The sequence below is a fragment of the Schistocerca gregaria genome, chromosome 5, assembly GCF_023897955.1.
Source record: "Schistocerca gregaria isolate iqSchGreg1 chromosome 5, iqSchGreg1.2, whole genome shotgun sequence".
Classification (NCBI taxonomy): Eukaryota; Metazoa; Arthropoda; class Insecta; order Orthoptera; family Acrididae; genus Schistocerca; species Schistocerca gregaria.
The window spans coordinates 342,251,557-342,260,851 of record NC_064924.1 but is presented as its reverse complement, the minus strand read 5'-3'; the positions used below and the strand labels follow the sequence as shown (position 1 = coordinate 342,260,851).

Sequence of the window (9,295 nt, the reverse complement as noted above, 5' to 3'; positions counted from 1 at the left end):
GTTGTCATCACATGCTTCCCTTTATCTTAAAACTATCAAAAGTAAGGGTGAAAGGAAAAAGTACGCGAACTACAAAGATTTGGGGTTGTTTCAGGACAGCAGACATCAAAGTCTTTGCGGTGGTGAGCTACAGAATTTTCGCTTTAGCTTGTCTAGTACAATGATTTGGCGTAGAAAAGATAGGATGCAGGCAATAAAACAGCATAGTAATTGGCTCAGCTTGAGAGTTCGATATCGCCCGTCGGGTTTGAGCTGTGATGTACTGGCGTGGCGAATGACATACTTGTGCGGAAAGATGGATTGCTTTGTTTAGGCGAGCTAGTAGTGTCAGCTTATGCCATGCTTGAAATTTGAATTGGGATCATAGACAGCGTTGCAAATTCTAATGCTATCGGTACGTTATGGAATCCACAAGTTTAGTTAACATAAAATAATAAGTTTACGCTTCACTCTGCCACAGTCGAACATATACAGTCACGACACTCACTGCAAGTTTGTGCAACTCTAGCGCCCCAAGAGGCGACAAACCAGCGGTAAAATTATAGTTCGTTTTTGACCATTTTTCTAGTTAATTAGGTAACTAATTACTAAATTAGACATGAATGATCATGAGATACATATAAAAACGCCGAATCTCTTTGATTCAGTGACATAAGCTACAACATAATTATAAAGAATACTTCCGAATATGTGTATAATTGTAGCTTACTCCACTGAAAAGAAGACCATACAAACACACATTTCATGCATGAGAACAGTATTTTTTTTGTCCGTAATATGCCAGACATTCGCTTGACACGTAATGGAACCTAATGTTTTGCTAAGTTTTACACTTCGTCGACTTTTTAACACATAAATATCTCTGTAAATGTAATCACTTTAGTTGCAAAAGCAGATGTGTTGATTATTCTTGCCATTTGTGGCTCAGCTGCAGCAACAATTGTGGAATTGGTTTCTTCTGTGTTGGGAAATAATTTTATTGGTATTTTTTCTTTCACTATCAATACTCTGTGGGTTTGTTTCCTCCAGCTACAGTTTTGTTAGCTTGTCTGCTACATAAAATAATGTTGGTATTGCATTCTATACTAGTTTCCTTCGTTCCTTATTCACTGATTTGACTGGAAGTGTAGCAAAGAAAACTTACGGTTTTGAGCAAATATACGACGCAAAAGTTCACGTCTGCTGCTGTTTTCTAGCACTTATCGGTTCTTAAGAAACACGGCATTCTCAAGCAAATATCTTTAGGTTAGAAAGGTTAGAAGAAAGTCGTAAATAAACTGTTCTGTGACATAACGATTCACACCTGCCAAGGTTGATAAGAAACCTCAAAAATGGCAAATGTACTGCCATGTTCATCTTGTCGCTGCAATGTATTGCGGTGCAGACGCTCCTGTTTGTAAAACCATTCTACAGAAACAGTTAAGATTAACACTCCCAATCAGCCAGAGCTTAAACATTATCTTTGATCATATTATTAGTATCTTAGTAACGAGAGTAAACATTGATTAACAGGATATGTGTACTTGGAATTACTTGTAAATGCATCTACCTGTCTCAATATAATCTTCTCAATTTATTTAATGAACATTAATCGAATACCACTCAAATAAGGAAATGCGTAAGTCTGCAGAACTTTAATTCTAAATAATAACTGGCTATTTTAACGTAATTGTAAAACTGTGATATTAATAACTGAAAGTTATCTGTAAGGGTGTACCTGACTTACCTGTGCTGGACAGCTGATAAGACGGCAAACAGCGATAGAATAAACTAATTCGCCATTTCCAGGTCTAGATTAGGGTGTACAGCTCCGTCTAATTGATTTTTTCGTTTTAAATTGCGCTGTGTTGGTGAAGCCATGTTTCGATACCGCGTTTTGTCCATTGCTTAGACAGGTGACGTTGTGTGTGACGTCTTGAGTTTAGGATGCGAAGGATGTGGGCGGTTTGGCCTTAGTGACTGGTGTAAACTGTATATGCGGCTTATTCCAAAGAAGAAGTCATGGATCAATACCGACTGGTGGAATGAGACCATGTCCCAATCCCCAAATGTCTGGCTGTTTCTGGGTTAAAATGGTTTCAGCCACAAAATAACATTTGCCATTACTTAAATGATGGTTAAAACATGTTATGAATATCAAAATACGACCGAGGATTTTCAGAAGCAAACGCACTAATACCAAGTGAATACAGAGCAGTACTGGACTATGATTGGTAAGAACGTTTTAATGATTTTTTTTTGTATAGTCTGAAATCGTAGTTCGTTTATGGAAAGGATATTTCTTTGAAATGAGGTTCTTAGATCTGTGTTTGGTTAGTTTTATATGAGGGGAGTGGTGTGGTGGTGGTGATGGGGGGGGAGGGGGAAGGGGGGGGGGGAGTTATGGACCGATGTCTTCATTGGCGCTGTTTGGATATAGTGAATTTCGTTATCCGTATTAACTTTGTTGGTGGGGGATTGTCTACATCACTGTCTTCGTTTCAGCAATGTATATCAGGTAAAATTTCCAATACTGATCATAATGGATTTCCTTCTTTGGCGTGGAGTGGGATGGGGGGGGGGGAGGATGGTATCACCGTCTTTGTTTGAGCTACATAGTTCTAGAAATGCATTCTATTCCAGTTGTGTGTTTGTTCTACCTTTTGGTTGGGCTTATTCTGGAGGAATTCGTGAGAGTTATTTTTAGATTCTGTGACTATCTTGGAGTAATGTTAGTCTCATTGTAGTATTTTTAGTATGCCCCGCCCATAACTCTCTAATCCTCTTGGTTGTCTCATTAGTTGCATTTCATGAAGTGACTGAAATATTTCGCAACTTTCTTATGTTCGATTGCGACCATAGTGATCTTTCTTGTGCTAGTAATCTTCAAGAATGTCAGAGACCTGCTATTAAATCTGTGGTTGTCATAATAAATAAAGTACGCTTTATATTCCCGGTTTAACATCATAGGTCAAAGTAGGCGTGTGGAATCGGAAAGTGCGGTAATGCCAAATATCGTTCTTGTTACCACGTTCCGTCAATTTCGGCGACTTTTGGCCGTATGTCTTGCCATTAATTTTTGGATTTCTGTAGTGGTACCACTTTCTCATCTTTATACTGGTGACTAGTTTTTCAGTTGAGTTATATACGTCGACTGATGTTTCAGGAAAAGTTTAGAATTTGCCCAGTGCCGTTCTCACGTGTTTCGTGCAGAAATGTTGCCAGTGCTTTCCGTGATGTACTATGGGAGTAAAATAAGACGTATCAGCTGTTCATGGTACCCAACCCATGAGAGACAAGCAGGCAGACACGTGTTTCGAAGTCATAGTCTCGGAAGAAAGGGTGAAACAATGCCGGAAAATTGGATTATAGAATCATTTGCTCCTTATTTGAGTCATAGCTATTTAAGCTGTGCCAGTATGTGCAAACCAAGGACAGCGTCACAACTCATGATATACAAGAAAATGTAGTGAAAGATTTCTGTGCGTCCTATTGCTACGTAGTCGATCTGTGTGAGCACACTCAGTAAGTGGATCAATGGTTATGTTTCTTTTCTTATTTCCTTTTGGATCATGGAATGAAGTATTTTGATCAATGTTTTTTAATTAGAATCTGGGAAAAGTTACTTGGGTCAATGTCAATATATCGAATGTGCAACTCCCTTGTGATTAACATTAATCCACTTATTCACTGAGCTTGCGCAGATCGATTGCATGTTCATTTCCCCATCTCATTTGGTATTTTCAGTTTTCCGTGAGACATGCACCAACTCGTTACTTTCGGGGAAATGGTAGAAAAGGCCTCCTGCTACAGATGTTTCTTCTCTGTCGCTACTACAGTGCTCAAAGTGAAAGATAAAGTATTAGAAATCAGAGGAGAAAGGGTATGTGATAATTAGTGACGTCCGCACTATAAGCAGTAATGGTCACGCATGCACTGTGAACTGTGTATAGGTCTTACGGCTGAGCCATGTGCTCGTGTCACAAATGCTCCGTTTACTTGTTTGTAGTTGCATCACTATGCTAACCAATTATTGTCCGCACGATGGAGTACAATGAAATGCAGCATGAGTTAGATTACACTAAGATTGCTTTAACTTATGTTTACTAGTTGCAAATGCTACATTTATGACCAGTTGCTTATTGTATCAACGTACCTTCTATTTCGCAACCATATAGTTTTGCAGGAACGAGTATAGGGTCATTAATGAAAACAAACAAACTGAGTGCCGATAACAATATATACTCACGACGTCAAATGTTGATTATAGTGTAGTTTCTGCTTAGATTAGTGTTATATTACATGTGGCGCGCTGAGTTCATAAGTAACCGTCGAGATGACAGGCACTAACTTGTTATCCTTAGATGCAGAGATCTTTTAGTCACATTACTCTTTTAAGTGTTATTAGTTGGAATGAATTTTCTGATGAACTTACTTAGCAAATTCTGTGGGTTCTAAATGCTTGTATTGATGCACCAATATTACAATAGCTTTTTTAAAAAAATATTGCTCATATGAATCCCTTACCCAATAAAGAAAAGGTATAAGAATAATTCAAATCTAACGCCTATCGAAGAGATAATAACAAACAGAGCTCGTATTGCAGAGAAAATTGTACAAGTCGAATACAAGGGAACCATACTTACCGTTTCATTAATGTGCTTAAAGATACCACCAAAACCATAAATGTTGGTGACCCAATTATTGACTTGTACCACTGTCAGTCCAATTGCGAGGCCCGTGTGTTACCATAATGCCACCTCACTAGAACTAAAATAAATAACCAGAGTATATTATCACATTAAGCCAAAGTTTTATTGAATTGACAACTTTGGTTTCAGGGGGTATTGGCCACGGTATCGTGGTCGAATATTTCAGCAGCCAGACGGCCTTCTCCAAGCGCCGAGTTGACGATGGCGCACCCAGCAGGCTATGAAGAGCTGCATGGTGTTTAGTGTTGAGCCTGCGTGGGTTGGCGGGGAGGCCACTGGTGTGACTCTTCTCCAGGCGCCGAGATGATGGCGGCGCCCCCAGCAGGCAGCATAAGATTCGGTGACTATGGAGAGCTGCGTGGTGTGATGTGCTGAGCCACCGTGCTTGGCGGAAAGGGCTCTGGAGTGACCTGTCGACACATTTAAATTTCAGAATTAAAAACGTCATCACATTATGATGGGTTGATATATTTAAAGAAAATTGAAAAATTATTATAGGACCCGAGGCTTGTATAGACTTGATTTCTGTATCGACATTGTTGAGACAGTAATATAGACACGAAATGGTGTTACTAGTTTATAACTACTGGCACAAGTGTAGTAAAAGAGTGCAATGACAATATATTTTATAAATTATTTTGCATCCCATATACGTACATAGTGAACCAATGTTTCTATCTCCCTTACTCATCAACTCAAGATTGCTAGGCATTATAAACAAGAGTTTAAATGTGAGAACTACCAGCAATTGACTATCTGCCTCTATCCTTTTCGCTGAGTACAGGTCCTTCTGCTCGTTGTATCATAATACCAGATTGCTGTCACTAGTATGAGAATATTTCTACCTTTATACTGGCCTTTAGACTGAACTAAGTTTACACAAAGCAACCAAGGCAACAGAGACTCTTGGTATATGCTCTTATGCCAAAATGTAGAGTTTCTTAAAATACTTTAACGAAATGTTGAATTCAAGTTCCGAGGGTGTCATTGATAATTATATGACATAAAAGTACACATTGATGCAGTATAAGAGAACAAAACCAAAACACCAGTGTCCGATGATCAACGTGAAACTATACTGAAAACTTGATAACTCTTTCATGGACGGGAGGAGATGAGAATGTTTCTTGAAACTCCCTCCATTCTGTGAACAGGTAGGCAAGCTTAGTGCACTTTTCATTCTTAAGATTACATAGAACCTAGCAATAGTAGGGCGAAATGACACACTGTCGAAAATGGCTGCGTATCCGCTCAGAATTCAAACCCGTTATATAAGAACAGTATTGCAAACATCGTGATAACCACCCACAGCTCATTACAAGAGAATCTATGGTTCGACAATAGAATTTTGCATTTTGTGGGCTTGTCTCCGTACCTAAGCCGTCAGCATTTTAGTGATATTAAAAATGTACAATTGTATAGTGGAAAAAATAACGAAAACGCAGGTTACCATTCTGAAGGGAGTTACGATGTGGCCACTAAACCAGAAATACACTTAGAAACTAAAATCTGCAAATCGAAGTTTCACTCACCGTAGCACCGTAGCAGTGTGGCTTTCCTCTTCTCACTGCAGACGTCTCTGCAGTAGCTCCTCAAAAAACGCGTCAACCGTAAACTGACGCTCCTGTTGGAAAATAAATTGTAAGTTTCTGATATCCAACATGTGGAGTAATACAGAACATGTGCTAGATTCTAACATGGCAGCTTTCTACGAAGTGCTACATTTATTAATACTTTTGATAGCTACATTTTTTGATAATATTTACACAGTGATTGATTTTAATATTCAAGTAACATCACTACTCAGTCTATGTCTGACCAACTAATAATACTAAACAAATACTAATGTCCCACGATTAAAAAAGTTTTTTGTTTGCTCGACTGATTATTTAAGTACTTCTGAGAGTTGTGCCGAGATGTTGTTCGAGTTGTATGCAGAATATTTCAACGACCGATCGAGCCGTGTCCTTCAGGTCGTATGATCTTCCCTGACTAGATGGAGTCCAGGGATCGAGTGCACATAACGGCAAAGCTCGCTGCACTCAATTTTGCACAAATCCAAACAACTCGGCAAAACACCCGAAGCAGGGCACTAACTACTGTCACGTTCGTAAGAGAGTATTGATCTCAACATGAAACAAATACCACACGTTGAAACCTAATGCCATTATTCCCTGTACTGAACTAATTTACACTCACCGGAGCAACACGGATTTCTTCTTCTTCCTGCAGCCGTTTCTGCAGCAGCTCGACAAAGAACACGTCAAGTGTAAACTGACGCTCCTGTTGGAAAAGAACTTATTAGTTTTATCGTAAAGAACACCTTTATATTTCAGATATAGCTATACTTCTTAATACGTACAGGTGATACGAAGTGTAACACTTATTAAGAATGTATGGGCTTGTAGATAGCGATAGTGAGTATACACTGTTTGGGTGTAATAGCTACATTTATGCTATGGGCGAACTGTTAATCTGGAGGAATTATTCGAGGTACTGTGTCGGCATGACCTTTTTATTTTCTGTTCTGGTGTGTTCATTCACTGGGAAGAAATGTAAGTGGGACTGTGACAATTTTTAACTACAGTTCCAGTTTCTCTATTCTCTGACTCCTCCGAAAACAACATTAGGCTTCGAAGTCTGAAGTTCTGGAATTCATTTCCTTTGGTCATCAGGTATTAAGCCCAGTTAGCAGGTAACTCGTAGAGGTTTTAGATGGTTTGCAATGATGTCTTCAGCCATACACTTGTCTTGGACGCATATTATGTTAAGCTCTGCTCTTAGAAGAAATTTCAGCGTAATTCTCTACAATTTATTAGGGTCTTTTCCATTCTCAAGCACCTCCGTACATTCTTAACTAATGCCAGACACAACTTTCCGGTTGGTCACTGTTAATTTTAATGGCTTTCAGTAGAGTTGTTGCAACCATTTAATTTGCTTTCGGCTAGACTCTCAACTTCGTTTTATCTAATACCAGAAGTGGGGATATAATATTCTAGTAACATGGATGGAGACAACGAGCCATTATTCTTCAGGTGAGAAGGACATACGACTGTTGGAATGCGTGTGACTGGCCAACCATCAGACCAAGTCCAACCTTATATACATCACTTTCATACACTAAAGCTACACTGATTCCTGTGTTAATTGGCTACATTTCCAACTAATTTCTTCATAGTCTGGTGAGAAGACAGTTAAATCCGTAATGGCTGTGGCGTAAATATTCTTATACGCCATATTTTCTGTGCACGTTATCTTTTGATCAGTAGGCAGAAGTGAATTTAAGTGGAGACCAGCCATTTATTTTACTTGAAGTCCAGATATGGTAAATTTTAAAAATTTTGTATGTGTCTGGAGACGAGGTTGATGTTTTTGGTGTGTTGCTGAGAGACCAAAAACTTCCATTTCCCTCCAGTGATGAAGAAATCCATCCATTCACCAGTGACTATCATCTGTGGCTGTATTTTAGATACGGTTACGAAAACTGACAATAATCCCTCCATATCTGCAGCCAGAGAAGCGTATCTGATGAGTGTGACCTGGCGGTCGGTCAGTACCGTTGGGCATTCAGAGGCTAGTACTGACGTAATGAGTATCTTAGTTAGACACGCACGCATAGGCAAGCACGCGCGACTACACACTGTGTGTGTTTGTGTGTGTGTGTGTGTGTGTGTGTGTGTGTGTGTGTGTAGTCGCGCGTGCTTGCGTATGCGTGCGTGTGTGAAGTAAGGTTTTTTGACATTTCTTACAATTCAATTCTTTGTTGAATTTTTGCTGTTTTAAGACACTCAAACTAACTCTTTTCACAAAGGTACTGCTTTCTTGCACGGTAACCAACTCACAATCGCCATAAGCAATAGTCTAGTAGAGGTTCTTGTCTTAGATGTATTGTTCATAATGAATTGTCACATGGGAATTTTATAGCGAACCGCAGATTCATTTACAGTAACTGACCACCCTATCGATAATGAAGTAGCTCTACAACTTAAGTGCTTTGCTTATAATTATATCAGTAATGCGAAGTGACGTGGCTCACCTCAGTGCTACCTATAGCAGCGACCAAGGTCTTGTCCAATCGCAGACCTTCGTCTTTCTCCCCTCCCACACACCGGGAGAAAAACGCCTTGATTCGTCGGAACATTGCTGCAACGATAACCGACAGCACGTTAGATACGACCATACCGAGTCCACGAGTAAATCTTATTGTGATGTCTCAAAAGTCTATCGCAAGGAAAACCTTGAAACCGTGATGTCATGTTTTTAAATTTAACTTCTGTAATAATAAGAGATGTCAGTGTAACAAAGAATCTGTAACATCAAGATCGATTAAAAATCACTGATTTACTTGAAAAATATTATCCATTTATGACTGGTGATGAATTCATTATTTTAATTCCCTTTTACTAATCCCTAATATATGAAATAACACTTGTTCTTCGATGGCAGCTAAAGGTGTGATCAATAAAAGTGCATTTATTCTACAATGAATAATTTTATTTCGATAGCAGTTATCTAAAGTTATCACTATTAGACAGACAGGCAGTACATTTAGCAAGACAGTGCATCGCGCCGCGATTTGGTTACTACCATCCGTTCGTTCAATA

At 39.1% G+C, this 9,295-nt stretch overlaps 1 long non-coding RNA gene across 1 annotated transcript; it reads left to right on the top strand.

The window, feature by feature from the left end:
- Positions 1-1,498: 1,498 nt before the first annotated feature.
- Positions 1,499-5,311, top strand: LOC126273059 (uncharacterized). Its single transcript, XR_007549299.1, has 2 exons — positions 1,499-1,618; positions 4,821-5,311. It is a non-coding gene; the product is annotated as an uncharacterized LOC126273059 (long non-coding RNA).
- Positions 5,312-9,295: the final 3,984 nt, after the last annotated feature.